General features: G+C 39.5%; 1 protein-coding gene across 1 annotated transcript in view; it reads right to left on the bottom strand.

The window, feature by feature from the left end:
- mre11a (MRE11 homolog A, double strand break repair nuclease) overlaps positions 1–20192 on the bottom strand; it is a 271381-nt gene that overhangs the window by 250485 nt on the left and 704 nt on the right. The window lies entirely within an intron of this gene.

Genomic DNA, 20192 nt, shown 5'->3' with positions numbered 1-20192 from the left:
ACTGCGTTTTCGAGGTTTGAGGCATGGAGACAAGTCACATCTAGAGTTTATGCATAGTTTGGCTATGCATTTTGACTATTGGTGCTCCGCGGCCGGGGTTGACTCTTTTGAAAGCCTGCATGAGTTAATTATTTTGGAGCAGTTTAAAAACTCTGTACCGGAGTGCATTGCCACTTATATTGGTGAGCGTGGAGTTAAGTCTGTTGGGGAAGCAGCTGCACTGGCTGACGACTATTTCTTGATTCATACTTCAAGAGGTGGTGTTGGCCCTTATGAAACAAGGGCAAATAGGCCGTTCAAGATAAGAGAAGTCGTGTTCCAGGGGACTCAGAAAAAAATTTGTAATTACTGTCATAAGCGAGGACATTGGAAAAATGATTGTTATGCTCTTAAGTCTCGTCCGAAGCAAGAGTTTCATAGGACTAATCCGGTGATGTGTTCTGCATCTATCACTGACAATGAGTTAACTGGAATCACTGGAGAAGGCAATCTGGAGTTGAAATCGTATTTGCCTTTTATTACAGAGGGATTTGTTTCATTAATGGGAAGCAAAGAGCACGTGCGCATAAAAATTTTGCGTGACACTGGTGCGTTTGACTCGTTTATTATAGCTACAACATTGCCATTTTCAAATGACACCTTTATGGGCTCTGACATTCCTGTAGTGGGAATGGGTTTAAATGTTTTGAAAGTACCACAACACAAAATTATGCTGCATTGTGATCTCTTCTAGGTGGAGGTGTCTGTTGGTGTGCAAACAGCATTGCCTGTGGATGGCGTTGCTATGATCCTGGTTAATGACATAGCCGGTGATAAAATTTGGGCTGATGTATCTCCACCTGCCAAAGTGACGTTGACTCCTCAGGTGTGTAGTAAGCCTGATGAGAGTGAGGTACAATTCCCTGATGTGTTCAGTGCCTGTGCAGTAACTCGTTCAAAGCGTTTGGAGAATGATTACTCTGAGGGTGTGGCCTCTAGTCCTCCTCTACTGTTACTCGTTGTCCCCTGGTCTGTTTCCCATGATGAGCTGATGCAGGAGCAGAGAGCTGACAACACTTTGAAGCCTTGTAGGGATGGGGTTTGTTCTACTGTTGAGGTCAGAAATCTTTCTCGTTGTTATTTTTTGCATGATAATATCCTGATGCGAAAATGGACGCCGCAGTTTGAGGGTTTTGTTGGTGATCCGATTTATCAAGTGGTTGTTCCTTTAATATATCGGGATATTGTTTTGCAGCTTTCTCATGATCAATCTGGACACATGGGTGTCCGGAAGACACATGACCAGGTTTTGCTGTATTTTTTTTGGCCTTGCTTGAAAAGGGATGTGTCTGCATATATTAAGTCGTGTCACACCTGTCAGTTGACTAGTAAGCCTAACCAGGTTTTGAAGCCTGTGCCACTTTGTCCAATACCAGCTATAAGTCAACCATTTGAACAACATCTTATTGACTGTGTTGGGCCGTTACCGCCATCAAAATCAGGTGCCAGGTATTTATTGACCGTGATGTGTCAAAGCACTAGATATCCTGCAGCCTACCCATTGCGCAGTATAACGGCAAAGTCGGTAGTCCGTGCATTGTCCCAATTTATTTCTATTTTTGGGGTTCCTCGGATCATTCAGTCAGATCAAGGGTCGAATTTGTTCAAAATTATTTGCTCAAGTGCTGAAATAGTTGAACATAGTTCATAACTTTTCATCGGCCTATCATGCCCAAAGCCAAGGTGTTTTGGAGAGGTTTCACCAAACGCTTAAGTCCATGTTGCGTTCCTTGTGTGTTAAGATGCAGGGTGATTGGGAAGAGGCTTTATCGTGGATGTTGCTGGCTGCTAGAGAGGTAGTCCAAGAAAGCACAGGTTTTAGCCCTAATGATTTGATTTTTAGTCATAAAGTGCAGGGTCCCCTGGCTCTTTTTCAGGACAACTGGAAGGAAGCTTAGCCACCAACTAACCTACTGGACTTTGTGAATGGGTTCAGGTATAGGCTCTATATGTCCCAGGAGGTGGCTAGGAAAAACTTGGCTAGGACACAAACTAAGATGAAGAAACGTTATGATGGACAAACTGAACACAGAGAGTTTCTCCCAGGTGACCAGGTTTTAGCGCTTTTTCCTATAATTACTTCTCCATGGCAAGCAAAGTTTTCGGGACCTTTTTCTGTATTAAAGAAGCTCGCTGAACAAAACTATTTAGTTTCTACTCCAGCTCATAGGACAAAGGCTCGGCTCGGTCATGTTAATCTTTTGAAGCCTTATGTTTCGCGTGAGTCGTCTTGGAATCGGGGGGGTTGTCCAAAACTCATCCTGTTTGTTTGGCTAGATCCTCTTCTTCAGTTGTAGGGGAGGTGGAGGATTTAGCAGAGCCTGATGAGGTAATGATTTCTGGTCGGCTGAAAAATAAGGAAGCTTTGGATAAATTGGAAAGTGTTTTGTGTCATCTAGAGTCATGTCAGCAGACACAGTTGGTTTGGCTGATAAGAAGTTTTCCTTGCCTATTTGGAGATACGCCATCACGTACAACGCTATTAAAGCATGATATAGACGTGGGGGAGGCAAAGCCAATTAGGCAAAGATTTTATCGTGTTCATCCAGAGAAGCGTAAAAACATGGAGGCTGAGATTAAGTACATGATTCAGAATAAGATAGCAGTTCCCTCTGACTCTAGTTAGGCGTCACCCTGTCTCGTTCCCAAAATCAGATAATACATCTCGGTTTTGTACAGATTTTCGTAAAGTGAATGCGGTAACTAAGCCGGACTCCTTCCCTTTACCTCGTATGGAGGATTGTGTTGATCAAGTGGGGGGGGGGGGGGGGGCAAAGTTCGTGACTAAGCTGGATTTACTTAAAGCTTACTGGCAAGTGCCACTGACAGAAAGGGGCAAGGGAGATTGCGTCTTTTATTACACCAGGTGGGCTGTACTCTTATAATGTCATGCCTTTTGGTTTGAGAAATGCGCCAGCAACTTTCCAGCGCCTAATGAACTTGGTGGTGCGTGACCTGGAAGGATGTGCAGTGTATTTGGATGACGTGGTGGTATATGCACATTGCTGGGAACAGCATCTGGAGCGTCTTAAAGCTTTGTTTATGCGTCTAGCTCACGCTAGGTTAATGGTTAATCTGGCAAAATGTGAATTTGCTAAGGCCACGGTGGTCTATTTGGGTTGTGTTGTAGGTCAGGGTTCGGTGAGACCGGTGCGTGCTAAAGTGTGTGCAATTGATGACTTTCCATTACCAATGACAAAGGAGGAGCTTATGAGATTTCTCGGTATGGTGGGCTACTATAGGTGTTTCTTTAGGAATTTCTCTACAGTGGTTGCACCTTTAACTGATCTTCTGAGAGGAAAAGCCAAGTATGTGTGGTCTCTGGTATGCCAGCAGTCTTTTGAGAGGGTTAAAGCTCTAATCTCAAATGCTCCGGTTCTAGTGGCTCCTCGATAGGAACGTGAATTTCATCTGGAGGTGGATGCCAGCATGGTGGGGGCTGGTGCAGTGTTACTGCACAAGGATGATGGGGGGATTAACTAACCTGTATGTTTCTTTTCTAAAAAATTTAATCGTCATCAGTTAAACTACTCTGTCATAGAAAAATAAATGCTTGCGCTTATTTGGGCGTTGCAGCATTTTAGTGTGTATCTGGGCTCTGCTCCAGTGGTAGTTTTCTCTGACCATAATCCACTAACCTTTCTTAGCACTTTACAGACTCCTAACCAACGGTTGATGCGCTGGGCTCTTCATCTCCAGTCTTACACCTTAGACATTCGGCATATCAAGGAGCCAGACAATGTGGTGGCAGACGCATTGTCCCGGTCAGCAATGTGTTATGTAAGATATGCCTACCCTGGAAAATTGTATCATGAGATACTGGTAGCTCGAGGGTACCTTTATGGGTCCCCTGTCTTGTTGGGGAGGGGGGGGGGGGGGTGTTAGGGCCCTTGGCCTGTTTTTGCTGGTTCTCTTGCTCCTCCTCTATTTCAGACTTGATTGCTGTCACCTGAGAATGGTGTTTAAATAGATTCACTGCTGGATTCGGGTCTCGCTTCCTGCTCTGTTCCGGTGGCTCAAAGCTTGAACGCTGCTCGGTTGACCTATTCAGGTCCATGCCTCGCTCGGGACGCCAACATTCTTCACTGATGCACATTTGAGTTTAAGTTTTTGTCTTTGTTACACTCAACACTTGCACTCATACACCTCATACATCCATGCATTTGCCTTACACTACTGATATTGACATTCACACACCCCATATTTGGATTTTGTTGTTTAAATTGTGTTGGATACACAATAAATGTATGTTTTGTACCGTTTGTTTGTGGCATGATCTCCTATCGTTTGTTATGGCTCTGAGTTAGTCGTAACAATATATATATATATATAAGCTAAAATGTAAAAAAAAAAAAAAAATCTTCAGGTTCCATATGCAGAGCAAAATGAGAACAGTCCAACATTTAGCAATAATTATTATTAACTTTATTATTAATTTTTTCAAACTACTTACACTTAGCATTTTTGAAATATGCCTTATGTGTGACCAAGACTTGAGTATTTTCAGTTTCAGCTGTTTGGAAACAGCAGTCGTTCACCAGATATTCAGCATTAGCAGCAGTCAACTTATCCACACATTGTTAAGATTTTTATTTTTCTCATCGATACTGAAACACGCGTGAACTACAAAGCCTATTTTACCTCATGAATAATAGTTAAGCTTCAAATGGGAATCATCATGAATATGGAACCGTTTGGATTTCTCACGAGTGAGAGAATGAGAAAGCCCAACCTTACCTTTCAATAATGTATTTTACAACAATACAAAGAGCAATGTGTAACATTTTACCAGATTTTAGACTTATTCACTTTTATTTGTAAATAATACATTTCAATTGATTTGATAAAATTATTGTGCTCCCATAATTTTTCTAAAACCTAGGGTATCTTTTGCTGCTGAATTATCTACCAACCTAGTTTATAATAATATTTTTGTTATCCTTTATGATTATATATTTTTCATTTGTTATTATTCATTAAACTTAAATTGTGTATATTTTGTAAGAGATTGTGATTAACAAAAAAGAATGATGATCAGGTCAACAAGAATTTGTTCGATTTATTAATTTGTTCCCTTATTTCAGTTAAATCATGAAACAAAATTAATGAAAAATGCACAATTGCCACACATTAATAATTCATAGGAATGAATTAACAAGTTTTAGGAATGAATACATATCATAGATAAGACAGAAAAAAAAGACTATTAATAATCTTTGATTTCACCGAAAGTATTATAATACTGAAGGTGCCAAAATAGAGCACCACAGAGCACTGAGCACATAACGTGCGCAGAATGTTGAGCTTGAAACAACACGGAGTCACAGCAGGCTGCATTGCTCTCCAAGTCCACAGAGAAAGCTGCTCTGCTCGTGTTCTTCAGTTCTCTCTTCACAACAGTTCAGTCAGTGTATTGTTTGAGTAAATGATTTACTCTGTGATATTGGTTTATTTTGACTCAGAGGGAGTGTTGGCCACGTTAAAAGTCAATAAATTGTGGATTAATGCTTATTGGAGACGCAAACTGGTTCAAACGATTCAGTCCTATCTGGTGAACGGGTTCAATAAGAACTGGTCAAATCAAATGATTCATTCGTGAACCAGACATTACTACTACAAAGGGAAGAGATATCGGTACGTAGTTTATTAAATCTGTGCATTCGTTTATTGAGACTTTTCTTTGAACGGTTTTAAACCTCAGTTAATGTGCGATCTTGAAGAGAGTCTCATTGTTTTAACTGTAACCGAACGGGACACGCTGTTTGAACACTGAATGGAGGATGACAGACAGCTACAGTAGAGAGAAGAGTTTATGTGAACATGAATTTAATGACTTAAATATTAATCTGTACCTCACATTGAACTATGGAACAGCTTCAGAACACTTGAAATATGTTTTTGAAAATGGTGCTTTATGATGTTTTTGTGCCTTCCGTGTGGCTCAACAATAAGATAATATTATGCGTACAATATCGGATTTGGATCGGTCTCGTCTGTCCGATACCCGATCCGCAGAAAATTGCCTGGATCGGAGCTGATACCGATCCCAAGTATTGGATCGATGCATCTCTAATTAAACGTGAAAGATAATTAAATAAACCTGTGAAATTAAAGGGTTAGACTGTGAAGATTTAAGAAAAAAAAAAAACGGCAAACCAGAAGAAAGCAACATTAATGAAGGCTATATCTCGAACGGCATCCAAAGGCATGGTCACGATATAACATTTTCCTAACCCTACAAAAAAGTTTTTTTTTTTTTATGTCTCAGCTGTTTCGATCGCACTGGAGCCTGGCGCACATGTATATTCTAGCGATTCAAACTTACATCGCAGTCTGTTCCTTATCAAAATAAAATACAATCAACTAAACATTTAAAGCTGCGGTAGGTAACTTTTGACGCTCTAGCCGTTAATAAACAGAACTGCTTGCGTCTTGCAAATGGCAATAGGACCACTTGGAGGAGCCAGAGGAACTTGATTTTTTCACAGATTATATGTCTCATATTCTACTGTCAGGACATAATGACAGGTTTAACAAATATGTAAGAAATATATTTTTACAAAAGTTACCTACTGCAGCTTTAAAAGGTTGCACTGGTCAGTTTAAATAGACCAGCTATACCGGTCCTCTCTGCTGTTATGCCTGTTTTTGCTCTGATAATTTTTTCTGTCTATGAGAGAATGTTTAAGTAGTTTACATTATAAATAATAGTTGAACATTCAAATACATTGCAAATATGGAAACATTTGGATTTGTGGCGAATGAGACAGGAGAAGTAATCTCCAAATAAATCTAGCCAAAGCCACGCTCGCTCGTCCTCTTCTACAACGTACGCACTGTCATGATCCAATGCACTCTATTTCAGATATTTAAAAACAAATAGGCTAGGCCTACCGGAACGAAAAAATGCAAAATCTGACTGTGGCGGTGGAGGCGTGGTTCAGCAAGGTCTGCGACGGGAGAGAGAGCGAAGAGAGGAGCGGTGGTAAGTGGTTCAAGTGAGAAACAAGTAACACCTGGTTCTCGTTATAGTGATTGGCTTGGGGAAACGCTATTTAAGCCGCCCGAGGATTGGCAGAGGGAGAGAGACATGAGGACTCAGGGAAGGATGCAGCATCTGCCGGAGCGTTGCAGCACGAGAGTGAATCCTTAGTGGCGAGTTAATGTTTATGCGCATGTGGCGCGACTTTGTTTTATGGTTTTGTTTTGTGTTGAATAAAATCTTCCTTGAGCCTCAGTACGCCGACCCTGGTCTCCTTCCTTCACACTCAAATAGAATGTGAACTGTTTTACACTGACATTTTCTATAACAGAATCCAGAAGGATCAAATTAATGATAGCAACTGTGTTTTGCTGCAGCAGCGCCGATGGAAGCAGTTCACAATGCGAAGCGCAGTCACACGGGCGCCACAGTTATGTTTGGGATAATTTTATTTAAATACATCAATGTCAGTAGAAAAAATTGCAATTGTGTTTTAAAATACAACAACGAGAACCACTAAACCATTTAAAGAGGCAACAAAGTAAATGACCTCAAACATATATCGCTCTCTCTTGATTTTATCAAATGATCATAATCACATCTATTCATTTTATAATACTGCTACTAGCATTTTATTCCGACTAAAACCCCATTAATTCAAGTGAGAAACAGCGGAGACCAGGACAACTAGAGCCCCAGATACAGATCCCCTGTAAAGACCTTGTCTCAGAGGAGGCACCAGGACAAGACCACAGGAAACAGATCATTCTTCTGCACAATCTGACTTTGCTGCAGCCTGGAATTGAACTACTGGTTTCGTCTGGTCAGAGGAGAACTGGCCCCCCAACTGAGCCTGGTTTCTCCCAAGGTTTTTTTCTCCATTCTGTCACCGATGGAGTTTCGGTTCCTTGCCGCTGTCGCCTCTGGCTTGCTTAGTTGGGGTCACTTCATCTACAGCGATATCATTGACTTGATTGCAAATAAAAACAGACACTATTTCAACTGAACAGAGATGACATAACGGAATTCAATGATGAACTGCCTTTAACTATCATTTTGCATTATTGAGACACTGTTTTCCAAATGAATGTTGTTCAGTGCTTTGGCGCAATGTATTTTGTTTAAAGCACTATATAAATAAAGGTGATTGATTGATTGAGAAAGCGTTTTGTGTGTGTGGCTTTTCCACATCCTGTTATGCCAGTGACTGCTGCCTGCAATAGATGCATTTTGCATCATTATGGTTAACGATTAATAGATTAATTGATCGTTAATTTAAACGACAATCGATCATGGAATTAATCAATATTTTACATCCCTCATATATATAAGTGTTCATTGAATCGATTGTAAAATTGATTTTCCATGTCTAAAAACAAAAGACGTTTCCTTTTTCAATGCCAAATAACGGACGAACGTAAAGAGAGCGCTGGAAACGCACAAGTCAGCAATATTTCTTATTTATTGGCATTAGAGCTGTAAAGGGGCCTTAAAAGTTAGTTTTGATTAACAGCTTTTTAAAAGCCCGAGCCCGTTTGCAGCCCGACATTCAAATGTGCGCACACACACATCTCTTATCTTTTGTCATTTATACATATAAAATAATTTATTCATAACTAACGTAGACTAGGCCACTTGGAAGTTGGAATAAAGAAATAAAATAAGTCCTCTGTAACATCTTAACATCTCAGCATAGCCATAGGTTCATTTAGCCTATAAATAGACCAACACCCCAATAAAAACTAGTCTTTTTTAACAAATTAAATTAAGATAAATTTTAAATTAAGATGGGTATTTGGCAATAACGAAATTAAGATAAGGGCTCCGCCGGATATGCCACTAGCAGCTGACATTTAATACAAGAATAATGCCAACATATTCTCATTATAAACATGGTCAAAACTTTTCCACACCTCAGACTTTGCTGTAGTTGCTGGTGCAACCAAAACGTAATCGCCAGAGGCAAGCCTCCGTTACACCTACTCAGAATTCATTTTCGCATCTTTCTCGCACTAATCGAAACACATCACGCGACCGCTCATTTACCTAGCAAACCTGAGCGCAAGCCCGAGCCAACGTAAGATGAGTTTCGTGCCAATCTTTCACCACAAAAGCGTGTCGCTGTCAGCTGGCAATGGTGGCTCCTTTTCATAACTCAGCATCTCCTGTAATGCTGTGTTCACACCAAACGCGAATAGAGCGTCAAATTCGCGTCTACCGCGCCTAGTTTGCCGCTTGACCATTTTGAGATCATTCGCTTCATTCGCGCGAGTAATTCGCTTCATTCGCGCGTGAAATTAACTTCACAACAGACGCGAATTCGCGTCATGGGGGGGCTTCTGCCAGCTGAGTCCACGGAGCATTTTCAACCGCCATTTTTATTCGGATAATTTTCAAAATATTACTGTTATTGTGTCATGAAATGTAGTTTTAAAAGTATTTCAGGCGAGAATGTAGTTGTTTTAAACTCAAATATGCGGTTTATTTATAATGACAGCGTCTATTTAAAAAATGTGTTTCGCCGATCTCAGAGATGAGCTCCATGCGATCAGCGGGAGCTCCGTCATCATGTATCCGCCGAGAGTAGCCTTTCCTCGGCTAGATTTTCTGACATTTGCCGCTGGCTCTGATGTCTCTTTAGTGGTTCAAGATAAAATATAATTCGTTTGGGGTAAAATGAAACGTTTCTTATCTTTGGCCTTTATTCAATTTATCTATTAATATGTTTTATATATATACATAGGTCCTTTTTATTCCGGTCTCTATAGAAATATGAACTTTTGTCATATAGCTCCGGTTGACTCCTCACTGACAACATCAGTCGTTCCTCCTTGTTGAATGAGTGGAGAAGGGTATTCCTGCACAACCCGACAGTGTTGCCAACTTCTTTCAATGGAAAGTAGCTAAACCCTGACTGAAAAGTCGCTAAATGTCGCTAGATGACGTCACAGGCTAATTAGCATATTCATGACGTAAGTGCGCCATATTATCTTGCCCTTTCTGTGCTCATGTAATGCATTTTAAGGCAGCTAAAATTTTCAATACAAGTTTTTAATTATTATATTTTAATGTTTCTGTTGTCCGACAACGGAATTAATATTATAATGAATGAAACGCGGTCCATTAAGACTACATAACCAGCTCTCAAATCCTATTTATGACAATGTCTAATGAAATCACATACACATAAGATTAAGATAATGATTGTACTGTGATTTCGGCTATACTTGTATGTAAAATAGAGTTAGAAGCAACAGAATATATTTTTTAACTGAAAGTGCTGCTCCTCTCTGCTCGCCGAACATAACAGATGCACAGAGAGAGAGAGGCGTGTGTGCACGCTGGGAGAGGGAGAGGGAGAGAGATAGAGATAGAGAGAGATAGAGAGAGAGAGAGAGAGAGCTCGTGCGGCAGTGTCGGAGAGTCTCAGAGACTAAATAAGGTCTGTCAAAAAAAAAGTCGCTAGATTTGTCGCTAGTCGCTATGGGGGTCTGAAAAGTCGCTAAATCTAGCGACAAAGTCGCTAAGTTGGCAACACTGCACTCGAACTAGACGCGCGAATGAGGCGAATTCGCGTCTTCCGCGCCGCGCTTAACGCCCCATTTGCGCCGCGAGACCTCCAGACGCGCGTAAACGCGCCTTTGCATTGACTTAACATTGAAATCTTTCGTGCCAGACGCTCTATTCGCGTTTGGTGTGAACACAGCATAAGAAGTCGCTTTCGACGTTACTGGATCTTATTGGCGCGTATTTGCTGGTATTTTCTGTCTAGCTTTCGCAACGTCTACTGCACTTTCGGAATTCTTTATTTTCTTTTTCTGCTTGTTTGTGAGTTTTGTTAAATCTATATTTTTTTAATTGTTTAATTATTTAAAAATTAATAGTGTACATATTTTGTTAAAATCGATTCCCTATTTTCATTTTCGAAACTTTTTTTGGTTGGTCCGATCTACTGTGCAATCGATTTTCGAACGAAAAGTATATATATATATATATATATATATTAGGGCTGGGTGATGTATCTAACGATATGAACATGCGCATTAGTGTTGGGGATATGGTCATTTTTCAAATCGTCACATCATCAGACTCTTTGTTCTTGTCATAGCACAACTATTTGGTGCATAAACCATGCAGGTGCGCGACAGAGAGCCTATGGAATCACCAATAATCGAAAAAATATACTTTCAAACATACTGAGAAACAAACGTTAAATATAAAAATACTGTATTTAAAACAGCTAGTTCATATATAGTCGGACACAACAGTCTTATCGCGTGTCCACTAACAAATTTGCCGCATCTGCACACGGAAGTGATCGGTCTAAATGTTCTGCAGAATCAGTCAATGGTGAAAATAAATAGTAGATTTTAGGGATGGGCATTCGATTAAATTTTCTTAGTCGATCGTCGGGAGAATTAACGATCGACTATCGATTAATCATTAATATTTTTATAATATAATTATTTAATTTTTATAATAAAAAAATGCAATGAATACAAAAATACAGCGTGTTTTTCCTCGGTGAGACCTTTATTACAAGATCAACTTGTGGCAGACAGTTAAACTACGTTCAGGCAAACCGAACATATATCCGCGTGCATATGCAGTGCTCTAAAGCAGCGGAACCTGCAGCTGCTAGCAGGCGTTCTTAACCCTTTCGAGTCGATTAACGCATATATGCGTTTTGAGTCTGAATAAAGTGCTTCATTCTTTTTTCTGAGGAAATCCATTTCTCAAATCATCAACCACATCACATGTTTTTGGGGTGAATTATGTCTTAGTCCTCTCATCGCGAAGCAAACAGTAAAATAAAATAAAAACTTGAAGAACAGTCTCGCTGCCTTTTCTTCTGTGTGGGCGTATTCAAGCGCGCGCTTCAGTTTGAATCTGAATAGCGCGTTCAGCGCGGGGGCGTGGTCACATTAAATATAATGAAGGAAGATATGAAAAACAGACATTGCGTTGTTTTCATATGGATTACTTTATCTCAGAATATTTGTTTTTCGGAAGCACTTGTTTAGTTTAAAAGTAGACATTCCAGGCTTTCTATAGATATCTCTCTCATGTCTCTTCGTTGAGTATTCACGGAGTTACGGTTCATTTTAATGAAATGTTTGTACATGACGACCAGCGGAGACAAAGACTGTAGACAGCGCACCTTGTTTGTTATCTTTATTTTATAAGTGCACAAAGGTTTTTTGTTATTATGTCTGTATCCAAAAAAAAACTAGACCCTTTACAGATTCGATTGATGTATTGCTCTTATCTGTACGATTAAAACTGAGAGTGTAATTTATCAGGGGTTATCAGGAGAAAATGACTCAAAACGCACATATGCGTTAATCGACTCGAAAGGGTTAAAGCCTCATGAAAATTTGCCGGGATGCATAGGTACATCATTTGAGTCGTGGCCGTGTTGTACTTAAACACGGCATCGCAATGTTTGCAGTTAACTAGTTCGCTTTTTAAATCAAAATGGTCCCACGCCACACTTCGCCGTGACATCTTCATGATTATTCTTTGAAATCAAAACGGAAGATCACAGATAACCGAGTAGGGTGTCAAATATTGCCCCATGGTGGTAAAATATTTAATTGCTGCCACACAGTGAAATTCATTTAATTGCTTGAAGACTCGCACTACGCAACGCAACCTGCATTAGATTAAAAAAAAATGCTTTAGATTAATCGATAACAAATTAACATGATCGAGGAAAATCTTAACGATCAATTATCGATCGTCGATTAATCATGCCCATCCCTAGTAGATTTATTTTAAAGTCCAGCAGTTTAAGACTAATATTGGACATAAGCGAACACGTTAAATATAAAGTATTCAAAACAGGTAAATTCATATATTTGGAGTAAAGTTTTAAATTGAACTGATCAGCTAATGAGGGCTCGTTTAAAATATTACACACATATAGACTGTTCAGATTACTTTTTAAAGTGCAATGAAATTGCATATATCTGCAGACAATGTATGTCTCTTTGTGGATGGAGACTTTGTAACGGCCAAAACATATTGTGCATGCATCACATTATAGTGCTGTGTGCATGAAAATAATAAGACGGCAGAGCGAACTTCTCATCCATAGTGGTTCTCACGTAGTTCTTCTATATCACCACATAGTGTGCATTAGAGATCGACCGGTATGGGTTTTTCTATAGCCAATGCTGATGTTTAGAGGTCAGGGTCAGCGGATGGCCGATATGTGCTACCGATTTTTAGGGCCGATATCTTGAAGTTTTCCCCTTCATTTGCATGCTAAAATGTCACACTAATAATAAGTGGATGCACAACATTTCTAAATTTATCATCATTTATTGAGCACTGACTTGAACCATCTCTCGAATCTTAATTTTGTGCACTGCACAGTATTAAAATAAAAAAAAATGTATCCAAAGTTAACCAAACAAATCAATAAACTGACCAAGTATTAAATATATAAAACAGGTTTTATATATATATATATATATATATATATATATATATATATATATATATATATATATATATATATATTATCATGATGTCAATCATTTACATAAAAGTTTTAGAGCATTTATGAAGTTTTTTTGGAGCATAAATGTAAACTTAAATATACATTTAAATAAATAAATTAAATAATAATAATTAAACCAGTTTCTCTTCTTCCTTTCATTGCAAAAACACTTGAAAGAGCTGTGTTCAAACAAGTCTCTACATTTCTCATACACAACAATCTCCTTGACAGCAACCAATCTGGCTTCAGAAGTGGACATTCAACTGAGACGGCCTTGCTCTCAGTTGTTGAAGCTCTAAGACTGGCAAGAGCAGAATCCAAATCTTCAGTACTTATCCTGCTTGATCGGTCCGCTGCTTTTGACACGGTTAATCACCAGATCCTCCTATCAACCCTACTGGTAAATGGCATCTCAGGAACCACACTTCAATGGTTTGAGTCTTACCTATCAGATAGGTCCTTCAAAGTATCTTGGAGAGGTGAGGTGTCCAAGTCTCAACATCTAACTACTGGGGTGCCTCAGGGCTCAGCTCTTGGACCTCTTCTCTTCTCTGTCTATCATTAGGCATCATTAGGTTCTGTCATTCAGAAACATGGCTTTTCATACCACTGCTATGCTGATGACACTCAACTCTACCTCTCTTTCCATCCTGATGATCCGACGGTAACTATTCGCATCTCAGCTTGTCTAACAGACATTTCTTCCTGGATGATGGTCCACCACCTTCACCTTGCCAAGACAGAACTGCTTGTGATTCCAGCAAACCCATCGTTCCATCACAATTTCACCATCAAGTTAGGCACTTCAACCATAATTCCTTCAAAAACAGCCAGAAGCCTTGGAGTTATGATTTATGGTCAGCTGACTTTCTCAGACCACATTGCTAAAACTATCCGATCCTGCAGATTTGCATAATTCAACATCAAGAAGATCAAGCCCTTTCTTTCGGAACATGCTGCATAACTCCTTGTTCAAGCTCTTGCTATGTCCAGGCTGGACTATTGCAATGCCCTCTTGGCAGGTCTTCCAGCCAATTCTATCAAACCTTTACAATTAATTAAAAACGCGGCAGCAAGATTAATTTTTAATGAGCCAAAAAGAATACACGTCACACCTCTGTTTATCAATTTGCACTGGCTTCCAATAGCTTCTCGTATAAAATTCAAGGCATTGATGTTTGCCTACAAAACTACCACTGGCTCTGCACCAATTTACCTAAATTTGTTACTTCAGACTTATGTACCCTCTAGAAGCTTGCGTTCTGCAAGTGAACATCGCTTGATTGTGCCATCCCAAAGAAGCACAAAGTCACTTTTAAGGACTTTTAAATTAAATGTTCCCTCCTGGTGCAATGACCTTCCCAACTCAATCCGAGCAGCTGAGTCCTTAGCCATCTTCAAGAATCGGCTTAAAACACATCTCTTCCATCTTTATTTGGCCCTTTATCACTCAATATTCTAATTCTATTCTTAAAAAATCTAACTACCTTTCTAATCTTTTTGTATTCTATTTTTCTTTTCATTATGCAATTATTTATGTGTGTGTATGTGTAAAGACCTCTAACTAGCTTGCTCTATTCTTTTTTTTTATTTTTTTATTCTTTCGGTTTTCTTTTTTCATTCTGTTTTCTTTTTATTTATTATTTAAAATCCCATGCTGTGTGTACTGTGTTAACCTAACTGAGACTTGTTATAGCACTTATATATCATTGCTCTTTTTGTTGTTTTTGATTGCTTCCACTGTCTTCATCTGTAAATCTCCGACGCTCCAAAACCAACATGGCAGGGAAAGGGTCGCTTTGGTCTACGGCAAAACGCATAAAAACAAAAAACTGCAAAGTCCTTGCTGCACTTCAGCTGGTACCTTGCAAACATCCTCATACGAGCAGCACGATTACGTAAAAATTTTCGCGCCACTAAGGCGACACATCTGTTTAACAACAGGCTGTGAGAGGGCTGTGGACCAAACGACAAAAAATTATCCACAAAGAAAACAGAGCGATGGACTCCATTGTGTTCAGAGAGCGCCGCTCTTCCTGTTTATCCCGAAACCGTCGCACCTTAATGACGTAAGCGTGCTCCGGCACGAATGCTGAAACCCTATATGTGAGTGCAGGCCAGGGGGGGAGTGGGGAGGGGGGACAATCGTACTTGGGACCGGATCATGGCAACAGTGCCTAGTGTGAGTACACCCATAAAGTACAGTCAGCCAAACATTTAAAAGGTTACACTGGTCAGTTTAAATAGACCGTAGTGTACCGGTCCACTCTGATGTGATGCCAAGGACATTTTTGCTCAACTGAAGAGGATGATCTTTTCCGTCTAGTTTACATTAAAAATTTTTTAAAAAATAATAGTTTAGCATTCAGATACATTGCAAATATGGAAACATTTGGATATGTGCAGAACGAGACGTGAGCAATAACCTCCAAATACATCTAGTCAAACCCACGCTCGCTCGTCCTCATATGGATAGGATCATTTTTCAGATCAGAAAAAAAAAGGCCAAGACAAATAAACATTTTTTTTTTTTTTTTATAACATTAAATTATTAAATTAAAATATATGAAATCAACTTAAAGTGCACATGGCATAATATCTTCTTTAATGAAGTGAGCAGTTATCGTAACATAGCTCTCCGTCCCCCTGGACGTCCACCCGTATGTCGTGAGCGCAACAGAGGATGCTCGGGATAGTTCATCCACAACTTTTTTCTTCTCCCGTTCATAAAGATCTGGCACAATCTTTTCACTCTAACCTCTTTCCTTCATCATTATAGCTATCTGACAGGGAGGTCAAAATGCGCGGGGCGTTCAAGCTCCTCCATACCTCCGCTCGCCATGACCACTGAGTGTGGACTGAACATGCGCAACTTTTTTTTTTTTTTTCATAAATGAATCCGCGGGTCACATGTGCGCCGAACCGAAGATATTGATCCGAACGGATCACGGATCAATGATGATCCGTTGCACCACTAACGTTACTATAGTGTCATTTGAAAACATTGCAGTTGCGTTTTAAAATACAACAACGAGCACCACGAAACCATTTAAAGAGGGGCATTCAGCGGTCTCCTTGACGGGAAACTGAGTAAAATGATCTCCAACGTGGCGCGCTCTCTCTTTATTTTATCAAATGATCATAATCACATCTATTCATTTTACAGTCCTACTACTAGCATTTTATTCATACTAAAACCCCTCTAATTCAGGTGAGAAAGCTTTTTTTCCAAGTGGCTTTTGCACATCATAATAATACCGCTGCAGACGCATTTTGCAGCATTAAGGTTATTAATTGATCGTAAATTTAAACTACGATAGATCATGGAAATGATCGAATATTGACATCCCTGAATACAAATGAGTTGCTTCCGAACAACTGTCATTCACCATTCTGGGCAGCTCCAGGACAGCTGTCTCTCCGAGCACGCTGCTGTCTGTGAGCAGGGCAGTATATCGGCCGACCTCTAGAGTGCGTTAGAAGTTAAGTAATCTGTCTTTAAGAGAAGGACTACGTGAGAACCACTATGGATTAGTTCACTCTGCTGCCTTTTTATTATTTTGTCTTTACTTTATTTGTAACGCCAATAAAGAGTTTATCTCTCATGTATGAGAAGAGTGCATTGTCGTTGTGGGGCGGGGCCGAGAGGCGTGGGAACGAGGAGTGAGGCCAGGTGTAGTGATTGGAGATGAGCTACACCTGCGCCCCACTGCCAGTATCGAGTCCCACGTAGGAGATGGAAGGATATAAAACTGGAGCGACGACCGTGAAGGACGAGAGAGAACCAGGCCTGGGATATTATTTTATGTTTTGGCTTTTATTTGTGCGCGTCAGTCGCCGTGAGGGGCTGCCACGCTGTTTTGTTTATTTTTGAATATTAAAGTGATTTTTGATTGTGCGCCGGTTCCCGCCTCCTTCTTCCCGATGAGTATGGAGTTTTATATCCTTCCATCTCCTACGTGGGACTCGATACTGGCGGTGGGGCGCTCATCTCCAATCACTACACCTGGCCTCACTCCTCGTTCCCACGCCTCTCGGCCCCACCCCACAGTCGTGTACCAGCCATTAAATGTGTGGGACACCAACTCCTCATTTTCTATCTCTATCATTTCACGGATTGTCCGAGTCAAAGCCTTACAACAACTTCTTCAGGCTCTAATCCTCTATCGTGCACGGTGTGCGTTTTTGTGACATATCAGAACATCCTGTGAGGCTGTGACCTGTCCCTGAACCCTCAGGCGCACTAGTGCACCCACTCGCAAGGCAGACAACCACGCCTCTACTACCGCGGGCCTTTTTTTCTATCGTTTTTTTTTTTTTTTTTTTTGAATAATATTAATTTTCACCTTCGAAATTCGTTTTTTTAACTATTCGAATACATATTCGAATTTAGAATATTAGTTGACAGCCCTAAATTACACGTACATACACTCAAGTTGTCCTATGTTTATAGTGTGAATATTGTTTCACATTAGGGCTGTGCAAAAAAAAAGAAATGCAATTTTCATGCACATCTCATTAGTAAAGATGCTCCTGTAATTAGAAGTATATCTCCAGCACGTGCGCTCAGACCAGGGTTGCCAGGTTTTCACAACAAATCCTGCCCAGTTAGTTCTTAAAACTAGTCCAAAACTAGCCCAATCGCGTTTCCAAAAGGTTCCCCTTTAAAAATTGCTTCCAGAGGTTAAAATATATATATTTTTTTTTTGGAAGGGTTGCCCTGGTAAAATTTGGGGCTAAATATCACGTTATTGGTATTGGGATTGCTTCAAACGGCAGACATGAAAAATAATCGCAGACTTGGCAACACTGGTTCAGGTGGAGCGGCAGTTACTACACAGAGCCGTAGTCTACCGACAACTAACACAAAATTGTTTTCAAAATCGACAAAGAATCGCCTGCGATTTTAACATCGATTTTGTGTAGATTGTCAGTGATTTACGGCTCAGTGTAGTAAATGCCAACCGGTGTTGCCTAGTCTGTGGTTGTTTTTCATGTCCGCGGGTCAAAGCGACCCCAATACAAATAACGTGATATTTAGCCCCTAAAATGCGAATTTAACCAAGGCAACCCTGCTAAAAAAAAACGTGTATTTTAACCCCGGGAAGCAATTTTTTATTGGGGAACCTTCTGGAAGCGCGATTGGGCTAGTTTTTGACTAGTTTTGAGAAGCAACTGGGCAATATTTGTTGTGAAAACCTGGCAACCCTGATCTGAACGCACGTGCTGGAGATATACTTCTAATTACAGGAGCGTCTTTACTGATGAGATGTGCATGAAAATCGCATTCGATTTTTTGCACAACCCTATTTCACATTTTAATGTTGAGAAAAAAAATAATATCCACATTCTCAGGTGAAAGTTGGCTCCTCAGACTGATAGCAATAAGCACCAACACACACGTTCCACTGTTTACTGTAAAACCTCTGTCTAACAATCCGTAACAATGCATAAACTTTGTGAACAGAATGAAGATTTTAATATTTTGCCAAAATATTATTTTTTTTCTTTCTTTTTTTCAGCATTTAGTCATTTTTCACTGTGTCTCATGTATTTTAAAACACAATGGGTCTCATTCATGAAACAAGAGCAGAACTAATTTTTGTGTAAATCGCATGTAAAGTGGTTTTGGCGTAAATTTTCGGATTCATTAAAACGGTCGTATTTTCCAAATGTTAGTTGGTACGAAAGAAATCTACACCTGCTCCCAGCCACGCGTAAATAGTGCATTTAACGTCTGAACGTTTTGCTCATTAATACGGCAAATTCACCATCGGGTACATATTTACACAGCATTTTGAAAAAAATATTATATATATGAATTACATACGGTTTTTCTTTTAACTTTTATTATGAGAGCCAGTAATAGGATCTGTAATATGCTGCCAAACTTCCTTTTTTAGGACCTGATACGCTACTAGTATGCTTGAAAATAAAATGTGGCGTTTTGAATGAACTTCTGATAATAAAACTTCAATTTCTGCAGCTGAGAAATGTTGCTTTTTCAGTCGCTTTTGAGAAGACATGTTGAAATCCTTCGTTTGGTGTCATAATATGATGCTCATATATAGTTGTCAGTCGGATTTAATAGGCGGGATTTATGGTAATTGAGAGTAAGCGTGCACGCGCGTCCCATTTACGACTGATTGGAATTCATTAACACACACACACATTTCACTATCACATCTGACGTTTACGAAGTTTTTGTGAATCAGGAGAAGAGTTTTCGGGAAGTTCTCTTTACGCGCAAATCACTCAGATATTTACTCGTATATTTACGAATGTTTCATGAATGAGACCCAATCTGTGTGAATGGCGCTTTGACACTTTGAATTAAGCAATGCATAAATACATGATGGTTTTTCTTCTTCATAATTGTTTATGAAATTTATGAAATTATATCGATTTTTGTAATTTTACTATAGGATTACTTCCTTATGTTGACAATTTAAATGCTATGCAGCATTTTACTCAATGAACCCTCCTTTTGGCCTCAGGAGACAAGACAACAAGCATTAAAACCTGTTTAATCTGCATAAAATACATTAGACATTAGATATTTGTTTAATTTTTAATGTTGTGTTTGATTGTTAAAACTTAAAATATTTAAAAATACAGTGATTAAATTTAAACTTTTTTTATTTTTAATCACAGTATTAAGAA

This window comes from Carassius auratus, chromosome 15 (genome assembly GCF_003368295.1).
Source record: "Carassius auratus strain Wakin chromosome 15, ASM336829v1, whole genome shotgun sequence".
In the NCBI taxonomy this organism is placed as follows: Eukaryota; Metazoa; Chordata; class Actinopteri; order Cypriniformes; family Cyprinidae; genus Carassius; species Carassius auratus.
This window is presented reverse-complemented; position numbering and strand designations above follow the sequence as displayed.